This window comes from Canis lupus, chromosome 19, assembly GCF_011100685.1.
Source record: "Canis lupus familiaris isolate Mischka breed German Shepherd chromosome 19, alternate assembly UU_Cfam_GSD_1.0, whole genome shotgun sequence".
NCBI lineage: Eukaryota > Metazoa > Chordata > Mammalia > Carnivora > Canidae > Canis > Canis lupus.
The window spans coordinates 10,545,536-10,560,120 of NC_049240.1; the positions used below are offsets into that span (position 1 = coordinate 10,545,536).

Below are 14,585 nucleotides of genomic sequence, written 5' to 3' on the forward strand. Positions count from 1 at the left end.
TGATAATATGTTGAAGATAAGTGGTAAGATGAACATTCTTGCTTTGCTCCCAATTTTAGGGAAAATTATCTAATATTGTACCATTAAATATTATCACAAAGGCAGATGTTTTTGTATATTGTAGAAATAAACAAATAAAACCCAAATCAGGGCAATACGAGGCTATCTATTCATATTTCGTTATAACAAGAATCAGCTACCATCACCTTTGTTTTGCAGAGACTCAAAGTCCGAGGAGTGAGAAGACATTATAACTGAAAATAAAAGGAAAAACTTCAGAAAGTTTAGGTATAGGGAAGCTAGAAGTGAGCTAAATAGAAGTGAGGTAGCTGATGTCATTGATTTAGGGAGATATTTAACTTTTTTTAAAACTTTCTCTGGTTGGTCCTAAGTTGGCAGCAAGGGCAAAATTATAAAAGTTGATAGTAAATGACAAAATTATGACTCTTCTGGGTCAACTTATATAGAGGTTGTGGTTTCATTTCCTGAACTGGTTGCTGCAGAGATTGTGGGTCAGAGTTCTATTCTCATATATGATTTGGCCCTTTCCTCTCTGGTTGTTATTTTGCCTACAAGAGAAGGACTAATTCAGAGAAGTCTGAGGATTCAGATATTCAGTACCTGGGAATGCTTCAACTGTCCATTTTGAAAAATCATATCATGAGATCTTCTTGAGCTTTCTCTATTTTTATTGTAATATCAATCTTTTTTTTTTTTTTTTTTTTTTTTTTTTTTTTTAATTTTTTTTTTTTATTTATTTATGATAGTCACAGAGAGAGAGAGAGAGAGGCAGAGACACAGGCAGAGGGAGAAGCAGGCTCCATGCACTGGGAGCCCGATGTGGGATTCGATCCCGGGTCTCCAGGATCGCGCCCTGGGCCAAAGGCAGGCGCCAAACCGCTGCGCCACCCAGGGATCCCTGTAATATCAATCTTATGATGAGAAAGTGGCTATAAAAAGACAGTTAAGACTTTGGATAGAATGCAATGGATTAGCATTGTGATCATTACAACAAAAACAAGAACAATCAATAGTTCCCATAAAATGCCTCAGAACCAGGAACCCCAATTGCCCAAATCACTCCAAAAGAATAAATTCTACAAGCTATTAGGATCAGCCTTAGAGACTTATGTAGCTTATTCCTTAAGGTAGTGATAACTTGTTCTACCTAGCTATTCTAATCACATTTTCTTTTAAATTTGTATTTGACAATGCTTTGACATCTTGGGACCTTGTGGACTGTCCCTCATAGTGTTAGCTAATTTGCAAAGATAGGAAACAACTTGCTTTTGATTATGCATTTTATATGCAAACCAACCAGTCTGGAGTATTGGACAACTAGGGACTACCCTTAGAGCTCAGAGTATCCAGATCATTCAAACTATCCAATCCTAAACTTACTCACTGCTTACCCAGCCTCATGCTTTCCTTCCCCACAAAAAAAATCACAATTAAGGCCGATGCTTTCCTCTTGTTCTTTCTTCCTCCTGACTGACTGGTGATTCTCCATTTTCCCCTGTTCTGCTGCATGGTGTACCATGCTTCATGTTTCTGGAGATCTGTGAGTTTAAAAACTCCTTCCTTAATGACAGTCATTTCCTTGTTTCCATGTGCCACTATATCCTCATGGAAACAGAATCCTGGGGACATTTTAAAACACTTGGCTGGTTCACTGATCCAAATATAGCAAGAAATATTAGCAATATCACGGATACCACCACCATGACTAGTTAACAAGAAATCTAAAGCAATGAAATAATCCATCACTCATGCCAATGACTTGAGAGTCATCTGAGTTTTGTGTAGGGAAGAAGTAAAATCTTGAACAACTTCTGCCAGAGTTAGTGATAAGTATATTATAGGTTTTTGTCTATTTGATGACATCCTACCCTACTATTGGGAATTTTGGTTCTTCACACAAATTTTAAATCTACTTCTCCCAGGTGAGATACTCAACAATCAAGGGAAACTTCATTTTAGAGCTTGCATCTAGGTAGAAATTTCTAGTCATAATGATTTATTACATTAAGCCCACTCGGTATAGACAAGTCTTAGAAAATCATGAGGTGTTAGTTTGAGACAGAGAGGAAAGGTATCCTTGCCACAAAGAAAGTAGTATAAAGGAAAGTCCTATGTAAATCCCAGAAGAAAAGGAGTTGTTCAAGACATGAGGTGGAAACCAAGGTCTTACATTCACTGGGTTATGTATTTGGATCTCTCTTAGTCAACTCCAATTGGCAAGTATTTGATCCATTTTCCAGTGAAGTTTACTGAATTTAAATTGAGACTCACCTGGGTTCTAATCAATAGATCACAATAACGGTTTGTTTTTCTGGGAAAAAGAGACACTAGAAATGTCACTTTTAATTGTTTAAGGTCCTTTATCCATGTTAGCGTGTGTGAAAATCCTATCTAAGCTATGATCCCCTATACTTTTATTTGATGAAACAAGAATTGTTTAAAGATTTTATCATGAGAGTCTGATGATAGATGCAACGTATCCAGCAGTCAGTAAGATTGAAGGCAATTTCTAATGTTTGGGGTATTCTAAGAAGGAAATTGGAATGAAAATATTCTGATCTAATGATGACAATAAGGAGGAAAGAAGAGAAAAGGGCAAGTTATGGGTATATGAAAATAAGAAGTCAATGAAAAATGAGAAGATAAATAATTTTAAAATAGATATAAATACAGAGTGGGAGAGAAAGTAGGAGAAAGCTCCTTGATATGTCTTCCTATAATTATCTTCTCTATGATCCATCTTGAGTATAAGCTGTTTACTGTCAAAGATAATTAACTTGTTCCAAAGGTCTTGCATCAGCTACTTACTTCCAAAGATCAAATGCTTCTAGAGTATATCTGAGAACCCACAGTTTGAGGTCCTCTATTAGAGTTGCCTTCCACTTTTTTGGATTTCTGTGTTGCTTCTTTAGTTGTGAAAAATGAATGCATAGATTGACTCCCTGGAGTCTCACTGCTGTATTTGCTAATAACAGTATCTAACAAGGCCTCATGAGGTCAACTATTACCAAATATTGGAAAATACTTGCAAAATAATAAAAAGGCTACTTAGGAATATGTGGTAATATGGTGTTAATCTGTTGATTAGTGCTAGAGTACAAGAGTCCCTTGGTATATCGCTATATCTGAATTCATCAGAGCAGAGTCTAAAATAAGAGATCAAAATTCCTATAATCTTTAAATGCATGGATGTACAAGTCATCAGTTTATAAGAAGTATAAATGACATGTTCTTAAAGCAGTGAACTATTATGGCCATAAGAGATAGTGGGAAGGAATATCTTTGGCCAAGGAAACCGAAAGTTTTCTGAAACTTTTGTTAATTTGTATTTAACAATGTCTGGTTCTTGAATATTTTATAAAAGACAACAGATGATAAAGAAAGTGTAATTTTTAAGGGATCATAGTTATAATGATTAAGCCCAATAGGCTAACAACAACAACAACGACAACAAAATGTTGGTTATGGAATTCTTCTTTCTGTTCCAGATGTGTCTTTCCCTTTGAAGTGAACCCTTAGTATCATGCTATTGGTTCATTTCCCCCCCCATTTATAGTCACTCTGCTCCAGGAGAGTGGGATAATGTAACTGTTCAGAGAGTTTGAAATAAAAACTTTAAGATGCATATATCAGAATCTTTTTTGTCTTTTGTTTCTTGGAGGCTCACAGAAAGCACCCCCCTGCCCCGATCTTCTAGAAACATGTGCATCACCTGTGAAAGGAGTTCTGTTCTGGTTCAATGTTGCTTCTCTCTGGGTGGGTGCACTATGTCTGTGACACTGATATTCAAGTGTAGGAAGCTAACTCACATCAACAAAGTGATACTATGTTCTGTAACATCTGTTTGCCAATATAAAAGTTATTTTACTTTCTCTCTCCTTGTAAAGAAACCATAAAAGCTCTCAGTCTTTCTGCACAAAAAAATGTGTTTTTTATTCTAATTAAATACAATTTTTTTAATGTTCAATTTTTTAAAAAGTATTTTTCTATTTTTTTCCACTCATCTATGTACTTAAATACCTGGAATGCTTTTCAACAAATTTTGACAGTGGTTGTTTTCTGATGGCAGGATTTGCAGTAATTAATTTTCTAGTTAATTATTTTATACTCTTTATTGCTTGATGTCTTAGTCTACTTAGGGTGCCATAATAAAATATCAGAAACTGTTATTTGAACAACAAAAATTTGTTTCTCACAGTCTGGAAGTTGGGAAGTTCAAGATCAGGGTTCTGGCATGGTAATTATAATGAGGCTTCTTTTCCTGGCATGGACATGGCTGCCTTCTGACCGTGTACTCATATAATCAGGATGGTGGGAGGAAGGGACATCAAAAGATGAGAGAGACCGAGAATGTGTGACAGCAAGCTTTCTAGTGTCTCTTCTTACAAGTCTCCTCTTCACAATAAGCACTTATCCTATCACAAGGGCCTCATTTTTAAAACTGCATCTAAATCTAATTACCTCCCAAAGCCCTATCTTTGAATGCTATGACTTTGAGAGTAGTGCTTCAGTATATGAATTTTGGGACAACACCAGCATTCAGTTCATAATACTTGCATTAAAATTAATGAGAATTTATTTAAACTAAAAATAATAGAATTATCATTATTGATAAGAAAATAATTTGAGAAAAACAAAAGCTCTAGTCTTTGATTTACTATCTAAAGAAATATTCAAATATACTTAAAAGTAATTATTGCGATTGCCTTTTGAGGATAAAAAGTTTGCGAATTTTAAACCCAAGAAAATCTCAATAATCAGTTGCCTCATGCCATTAAGTACTTATAAAAAGTGTCATCCTATGGAATATATAATATATATGGCAACGCATTATGGAGAATGTCTAGATTTATAAGAATTACTAAAAGAGTTTAGCAAAGTTGATGGATATAAGATAAAATATCAAAATCAATTGTATTTCTAAATCAAAAACATTTAGGAAATATAGTTTTCATAAATATATTTTAGTAGCTGCTAAAGTAAAGTGACATAATAGAAAAGATAAAGTATCTTTGCCGCACCTTATACATGCAGTCAAGCACATGAATATGGAAGACAACATTTTTAAAAACTTTAAAACAATTTACCCTTGATCTCAAGGTGGTCAAATTAATATTAAAAGCATTTGCCCCTCCCAAATCAGCAACAGTAAAGTGAAAATAACCATAAACATGATGAATATATTTGCAAAATAAAGCAAAGAACTAAAATTCACAATATAATAAGCTTCTATTAATTGTTTAGAAAAGGATAAAAACATTAAAATATAAAAATATATAAGCATTTAGAAAATAAAAATATTAATAAAATAAAAATATAAGACAAAATGCTCCATCTTATTAATTCAAAGTAAAATTGTAACATGAGATATAATTTCACCTTACATCCTTACAAATTCTTACACTTTATCTGTGTGTAAGAATGAGGTTGTGAGAATTTCTATATACTGCCTGTTAACATGAAATTGATGTGATCACAATGTATAATAATTTCATATTATTTAGCATGTTAAATGTTAGCATTTAATGAAGTTAAACATGTACAAACCTTGTAACCCATGAATTCCATTCCTTTTTCGTGTGCTTTAGGTGACAAGTACATGAATAATCACAATAGCATTTGTTAATTAAATGATGGGAAATAATGTTTATTGGTGGCAAAAAAGTTAAGCATGACCTACTCATTCGTTTGAATACTAACACATACATCAAATTGGACTGAACATTAATTAGAAAGAAAAGAATAGCAAAGTAAATTTTGAAGAGGAACAACCTGGTGGAAGGATTTGCTCTGTTGGATATTAAAATGTTGTAACATACAACAATTTAGACAGAATTGCTTTTATGCAAGTATATACAAAGAAATCAAGATTGATTAGAAGGTCCATAAGTAAAAAAAAAAAAAAAAAAAAAGAAGGTCCATAAGTAGTCCTAATCATATGTAAATATTTAGCTTTTGTCAAAATTCTATGTATTTGAACTGATAAAACTATAGAAATGAGAGCCCATTCAATAATTATCAACTACTGATTGTACGCCTTTCTTAAAAACTGAAACAAAGACACAAAAATCTTGACTTCTAAAACACAGCCTCACAAATCAAGTCCACATTAATTGTCGATCTAAAATTCAAGACAATAGCTTATGGAATAGACCATAAGAGATTGTGTTCATGGCTTTACCATAAAGACAAACCAATTTTCTTTAGAAAGTCCAGTAGAAACATTTGTTAGAGACTCAAAACCACTTGTAAAATAAACAATTCAAAATGCTAAGAAAAACATGAAAACATGCCCAATGGCTTTAGTAATTGAAGGAATAATAGTCAAATCACAATATGTCCACCCACCAGATTGGCAATTCTTTTTTTTTTTTTTTTGTTCCAGATTAGCAATTCTTGAAAAGTATTAAAAAAGATGTAGTTAAATGGGAATACTCACATATTGCAAAGAGGCAGCCTCCCTTGTCAACATCCCTCACTCCTGATTCCTCCTGTAAGTTCACTTTTCAAATACAAACCAAAGGATCCCCAATCACCTCCCTTACAGGATCTCACATTCTGGCCTACTGTATCCCTGCCCTGATCACCCCAGGCAAGGCACCAAATAGCTAAAGACAAACTAATCAATTCTAAGCCTGTTTACTCTCCTTGCTTGTTCCTTTCTATAGAAACCACAATAAAGGCTGTTGCTCTGGGATCCCTGGGTGGCGCAGAGTTTTGGCGCCTGCCTTTGGCCCAGGGCGTGATCCTGGAGACCCGGGATCGAATCCCACATCGGGCTCCCGGTGCATGGAGCCTGCTTCTCCCTCTGCCTGTGTCTCTGCGCCTCTCTCTCTCTCTGTGACTATCATAAATAAATAAAAATTAAAAAAAAAAGGCTGTTGCTCAAAATTCCTCCCTCTCACTCTGCCTTGTGACTGATCCTGGTACTAACCTATGTGGCCCTCCTTGGTGTGACATGTTCTTTCCTCTGGGGAACTGTGAGTAATAAGCTATCTTCTCAATGGCACTTGATTCCTGACCTGTAGGTCTTGCTTATGTCAGGTTTTCTATTAATACATTATGCTAAAATACATATTTGTTTATAATAGGTGAAAATTTGGGAAAAGATATTCTAAAAAATGACAAAGCACAATCGCACAAAGTTACCTGAAAAAGGAGACATTCAGAAGATGACAAGTGCAGTAATAGGACTAGGGTGTGATTGGCGGGGAAAAAAAAAACAAAAAACAAAACAGAGAGGAATGATGCTAGGTTCCAATACTGCAGTTAGAAAATTAGGATAATATTGAGAGAAAAGCTGAAAGTTCTAATCATTTAATCCAGCAAAATCAACAGTGAGGAATCCATAAAGAATGATACTTTTCTTTTTATATTTTTTCAATTACAAAGCAGGAATTGGCTATTTTTATTGTTATTATAGTTTTGGCTGTTTTAGTGACTTCTTGGTTTTTGTATTACAATGTTTTTATTTTTATTTTTTTTCTTTTTGTGGTACCCTAAAGACAACTTCTTGTGTATATATTAAAAAGTGATTGTATTACTTCTTTACTTCTTTTTTAATATATTAGTAAATATATTAAAAATGTATACTAATGTATACTAGTATCTTAGTATACTAATGTATACTAATGTATCTTAGTCATTAACAAATGTATCCATGACTAAGTACTCGGTTTTTGTATTCCAAAGAAAAAATCAAATTTTTTCTATGCAATGATTAAACTTGAAAAATCAAAAGTATGCACTAAGGGCACATAATATTCATTCTAAATCTAATTATTAAACTCTTATTTAATTCATTTATTTAGCCATTCTTTTGAGAGAAATATATTGAATAATCAGGTAAAAATTTATCAGCAAAGACCACATTTATTTGATGATTTTGTATGCAAGATAGCATGTCATGGTCCTGAAGAAACATATTTCCTCACTAGAATAACCACTAACTCAAATTATATATTATTTCAGCAATAAAAAATTTAAAATACATTTTCTGATAAAAGGGGAATTTTGAATTTGTGAATACTCACTTGTTACCTCATTAAAAACATAAAGAAATGTTTTGTGTTTTAAAAGACAACCTATGTAATGAGATCCGATGAATTTTTGTAAATCATATATATTAAAATCCTCTCTGCTTAATGGGTTGAAAAATTAACTCTCAAAATGTACCTATACATTTAAATATTTTATAACATTATTTCACAGATATAGATAGATAGATGATAGATAGATAGATAGATAGATAGATAGATAGATAGATAGATAGACAATATTTACATGAACAAATAATTGGGAATTTGATACTGTTCCAACCAGTTTCAGTTACTGAAAAAGTTCCCTTATGTAGTAGCTTCATATCCAATTTTCTTCCCACTAGAAATTTATCATTATTTTTCAGAAAAGTTCTACAATTTTCCAAAAGTTCTATCAATTTGAACAAAGTGTATCACAAAGAGTATAAAATGAATATTTCATAAACCGAAATCTTTATTTTGCTTCTCATTAATTGGTAGAGCCTCCTATATATGAAACTATATAAAATAAATTACTATTTAAATAAATTCCAAATAGGTATTACAATACCTTGAATTTAAAAACCTCAAAAGATGGGCAGCCCTGGTGGCTCAGCGGTTTAGTGCCACCTTCAGTCCAGCCCACATCGGGCTCCCTGCATGAAGCCTGCTTCTCCCTCTGCCTGTGTCTATGTCTCTGTCTCTGTCTTTCTCTCTCTCTCTCTCTCTCTGTGTTTCTCATGAATAAATAAATAAAATTTTTAAAAAATAAAAACCTCAAAGAAACAAACAAATAACCTCAAGGAAGTGAACTAAACCCAAATAACATGGTTTATATTTGGTGTGTAAAAACAATATATTTCCATCATCTATATTTAAATATTCACTTTTATGTATTATAATTAAATGCTGCTAGATTCTTGTGTCTCTAAATTGTATAGTATTACTTGAGAGAAAATATATATGTGTTTTCCAGAAGTTATCACACAAACACAATATTAAGTAAAGTTCAAAATTAAGATTAAAAAGTAAAAATCAAGTAACCATTGAAATTGGAGCAAACACTGACATAAATTTATTAATATAAGTGCAAAGTAAACAGACTCGTCAAGTATACTGGTTGCATCATGAATTATTTATCAACACCTAGAGGTGCATAATCAGAACAAGATTTGTAAACTTGCTCTAGATTTTCAAGGTTAAAAAATTATATATCCAAGAGCAATGAGAAATAAGTAAAAGGTTTGATCTATTAAAATATTTTCCAGGGACCCCTGAATGGCTCATTGGTTGAGCGTATGTGTTTGGCTCAGGACATGATGATATCAGTCCCAGAATTGAGTCCCACATCGGGCTCCCTGCGAGGAGCCTGCTTCTCCCTCTGCCTGTGTCTCTGTCTCATCTGTGTATCTCTCATGAGTAAATAAATAAAATATTAAAACATTAAAACATTAATTAATTAATTAATTAATTAATTAAAATATTTTGCTCAGTAGGGATCCACTAAAAACATACCAAATATGTGTGCACACTGGACCTCTATAGAAAGTGTTTATAAAAAAATTAAAAATCCTTAAAATCTCCCCAAATTATTGATGTGAATGAAATCTCAGTATAGATAAATTTAAAATGCCCTGTGTTCAAAATTATAATACTAATAATGCAATATGTATTAAATTTACATTTTAAAAAAAATCAATATATGCTGTCAACAATTTCCACTTTTTGTGATGATTGGCTGGCTCAGTCAGTAGAGCATGATTCTTCATCTTGGTCATGAGTTCGAGTCCCACTTTGAACATAGACTTTACTTTAAAAAAAAGAGAGAGACTAGGAATTAGAATTAAATTGTTTTTGAAAAAAAAAATAAATAAATTGTTTTTGATTAGTCAGAGATAAATTTTTTAGCTGTAATTTTGAACAGCTTTCTACTGTAAAAATACAGTTGTATGATTTGGGGGAATATTTTGAAACTGATTTAGAATATTTTTTGATAAAGAGACTATATTTTATTTTGTACAGTGAGATTATAGAGGAAAGATTTTTACATGAATAACTCAGTATTCTTATAATAAGAAAGCATACAAAGTTTTTTAAAAAAATCATATTAGTCTATAATGGCTCCTAACACATTGTGTCATAGAATCAAACAATGCTAATTATGGATGTAAAAAAATCAAAATAATAGCTCACAGACTGTAATATAAGAGGTTATTTATGGCCTTGGAGTAAAGAAAAATCAGTTATGAAAAAGTTCAACAAAAGCATGTGTAAGCAACTTGAAAGGACACATAACCAATTCTAGACTTAGGAATAGGATACTGTTTTAAACTTCAAGGTTGTTTTTTTTCTTTTTTCTCAAATATTGCCATTTTGTCATGAACCTCTGAAAATGATTTTGAAGACCTCCAATACAAATCAATATAACTTATCATGGTCGCAACATAAGAATTAAATGTCACCTTACAGGATCCTTTACAACTGAGCTTAGATGAAATTTTAATTACTGTACTGAAGACACTTAGAAAGTTAACAAGCAAGACCAACTCAGATAAATATTTTGTTTCTACCACCAACATGCCTTGGGAATGGCCTTGAATATATGCTTAAAGAGGTAATTATACTTTGATTTGCTCCAAGTTACTGAATTGAAACGAGTTCATGTGAATTTTGGTCCCTTCCTAGTCGGGATTTAAAATATCTTCTGGTTAAATCAATCTTGTAGAGACTTATAAAATGATATCAACATTAATATAGAGAATTTTTCTTTGAGTCAATAAATAGAATGCAGATAACAATTCTTTGTGATTATCAGATTTGAAACTGAGAAGAAAACACCAACTTTATCTGAGTTTATTGTGGCAATGTCACAAATAATGGACATAGTTTTAACCTTCCTAAAGATTTTGAAAATGCTCTTTGATTATATTGTAAAATATACTTAAAACATTAAATTATTTTCTACTAAAAAAAAAAAAAGGAAATACTCAACCAAAAAGTCACAAGTGTTTAGCAATATCTAGATACTGTTGGAAGAGGATCATGCAGCAGGTGTGTTTTCCCACAGATGTGACCGACACGTCGAGAATGAATATTAAAGAATGGCAAAAGCTACAATCTAGAAAAATGAAAAAGTTTCAGTATAATACGGACTGATAATATTAGGATTGGGTTGAACTGAACTAAGCAAAGCATATTTGTTTCACTGCATGTGTAAGGCAACTACATGTGTATGAAAGAAATAACATGAAAATGACTAAAGCAAAGGATTGAATTTAGAAACACTTTCTGAGATTCCTCCTATAAAAATTTGTTTAAAAATAATCCCTATCATTTGAGTAAGATAATGATAGCATACACATTTTTTCCTGAACAAGGTGGGAAAAGAAATAGTGAAAACACTAAGGAAGAGACACAAAATAACGGAGTTCATCGACTGTTTCATCTTCAAGAGATTAAAAGTGTGTACTAGTGCAGGTCTTGAAAAAGTGTTGATGAATGATATAGATGGTAGAGATGATAGAAGGGTGAGATATTTTAAATTATTTTTGAAAAATCAAAATATGTTTTAAATAACAAGAAACAATACCTTTCTAAAAGAAGAAAGAAGAAAAAGTTGTTATAGGTGAGGTGGTCAAGAAACTGAAGGGTAAGATTTGGGGGAATTCTCAATTTGTTGTCAAGATCATGGTGAATGACAGGGGCTTTGAAAGCCAAAAGCAAAAATTGTCATAATGGAAAGAGATCAAATGGTTGGAAAGAGCAATCAGAAGTAGAAGGCTTGGTAGAGATGGATAAATGTCATAAGCAAAAAACAGGCACAATTTATTTGCAATGTGTATTTGTTTGTTTGCAGAAAGAACACTAATAGCCTGGCCAGTAAAAATGAATGCCAAATGGATGTATAACCAACCTCTTCATTAGGTGTGTGAGGCTAGGATGGCAAAAGATAGCACCTCGCTGAAAGAACTATTGAAGTTATATTTTCCAGGCACACTGGATCTCAGTTTTCATTGAAAATATGAAAGATTTAAAAAAATTAAAAAAAGAAAATATGAAAGATTTGGTTAATTAGTACATGCATCCATGAATACTCACTCTGATGTGGGATGGAAGGTAGGAGATTGGTGCTAGTGCAGTTGCACAGACATGTGCTGATTAAAATATAGTAATAAATTACATGAAAGTGAGAGATGAACCAGAATATGAGACAAAGAGTCTCATTCATGACAGTTTCTTTGGGAAAAGAGAAAATTGTGACTTTTAAAATACTTCATCCAATATTTTTAATGGCTTCAGGAATTTTTCCAATGACTCAAGGAATTGCCACATTCTGGAACATCATTCAAGATAAAATGCTTAAGAGGACTTTACTTAATGAAAATTTTCATAATACTAGGACACACAAAATACTGTCTAGTATTACATCTACCCAAATTCATGTACTTGGAAATTAGGATTACAGGTATTTTTCTTATCTTTTTGTTACATTTGTAATTTTTCTTAGTTATTAATAAATTAAGCTTTATTAAATGAAAAGGATTAATAGGAACCAGTCTGTTAAGTAAAGACAATGAAAGTATATTGTGTTTAACATTCTATTTGTTTCACAGTATTTATAGATTTTGTCTACTGCATGGAAAATTGTAGGAATTCTGCATATGTTCAGCCTAATGTAATCATTTCTTGTGTTCTGTGGAGCCAATCCTGATTCAACAAAATTAGCTCTAATTTTGTGTCTTTTATTTGTTTCCTCTTCTAGGTTAAATATGGTTTGGAAAAAATATGTTAGAAAATTTGAAAATTGTGAAAATCACTGGCTTATTGGAAAGAGTGTTCTATTCAAAGATGAAGTCTTGTCTCTAGCTTACATTAAACATTTGTTTAATTCCAATCAGTGTCCTGGATTTCCCATCTCTAAAATATGTCCATGAAACATTTCCCTTCTCTTGTAGGAATAAAGATTATTTTTTAAGTTTGGAAATTATTAGAAATCTCTGTTTTTTTGTGTGTTTATTTGTTCCTGGCTTCGAATTATTTTTCCGTCAACATCTTATCTTTACTCTCATTTAAACTGAGTAATGTTATTAATGGATTGATGTATTTACCTGGAGTTATTATGTTTCTGAATGCTATCTTCATATGCTTATGAAGTGGGCGGCGTATAAGTAAGAAACAATAGTAAAACAATCAGCTACTAAGAAATCTCTTCTTAATAATTATGCTAATTGTTTATACTTATTTATTTTTAAGTCAGTAATACCACTTCTATAAGCATGTATTACTTTCTTCATTTTCAAATATCTTGGACATTATAATGCAGCTTTAAATTTTTTTTTTCTTCCAGAATTTCACAAGTCACTGATAATAGTAAACTGAGATAAGGTGGTTTTGTGTGGTGTTTTGTTGGTTTCCAGATCTAGTATGTTGTTCAGGCCAGCATCAAAGCGCTGACAAGTTTAGAACTACTTTGATATTTTTAAAAATCAGAGAAAAATATTCCTTCCACATAGCTGTGAGAGAACTAAGAACTTTTACTATACATGAATTTATTAAATATCTCCTTTGAAATGTATTATTGTCAATGTTTCAATGTGCCATAGCAAAGTAATCAGTGTTTTTCTATGCAAACATAATTTAAGTGAACTACTATATTTCCAAAATTAAGAATATTGAATTACTTTAAGAATGGTTAAATTAAGAATATTGAATTACTTTAAGAATGGTTGTATTATCTTTTATTTTTTAATTTTTATTACCTGTATAAAGTAAAATGCTCTTAAAAATCCTCCTTTTGGGGATCCCTGGGTGGCTCAGCGGTTTAGCGCCTGCCTTTGGCCTAGGGCGCGATCCTGGAGTCCCGGGATCGAGTCCCGCGTCGGGCTCCTGTCATGGAGCCTGCTTCTCCCTCCTCCTGTGTCTCTGCCTCTCTCTCTCTCTCTCTCTCTCTCTCTCTATGTCTATCATAAATAAATAAATCTTTAAAAAACAAAAAATAAATAAATACATACATACATACATAAAATTAAAAAAAATAAAAAAATCCTCCTTTTGAGTTTTCAAACATTAGTTTTCCTTGTCTTCAGTAGGTTAAAATATATTAAAATGTCTGCTTATTTTTTTAAGATTATTTATTTGTTCATGAGAGACAGAGACAGAGAGAGAGAGGCACAGACACAGGCAGAGGGAGAAGCAGGATCCATGTAGGGAGCCCAACGTGGGACTCGATCTCAGGTCTCCAGGATCAGGCCCTGGGCTGAAGGCAGCACTAAACCACTGAGCCACCCGGGCTGCCCAAAATGTCTGCTTATAAGAAAATACTGGACTATCTCTATATTTTTGGGGGACCCAGTGCAAAATGAAAATGAATATTTTGCCTTGTTCAAAAACAATTACGAATTTCAAAATAATGACAGCCAAGTATTAAACCAAATGTAAAGTCATTATATACACATGGAGTCCTGTGTGACTACACAGGTAATGCAGACATTGAGTCTGCAGTAAGCCCGCATCCAAATAGATAAATCTATAGATTCTTACAACTAA

General features: G+C 32.5%; 1 long non-coding RNA gene across 1 annotated transcript in view; it reads right to left on the minus strand.

Moving 5' to 3' along the window:
• Positions 1 to 9,421: 9,421 nt before the first annotated feature.
• Positions 9,422 to 14,585, minus strand: part of LOC111091102 — a 212,020-nt gene continuing 206,856 nt past the window's right edge. The window contains exon 6 of the long non-coding RNA XR_005373903.1: positions 9,422 to 9,849. This is a non-coding gene — a long non-coding RNA (uncharacterized LOC111091102). The remainder of the gene's footprint in view (positions 9,850 to 14,585) is intronic.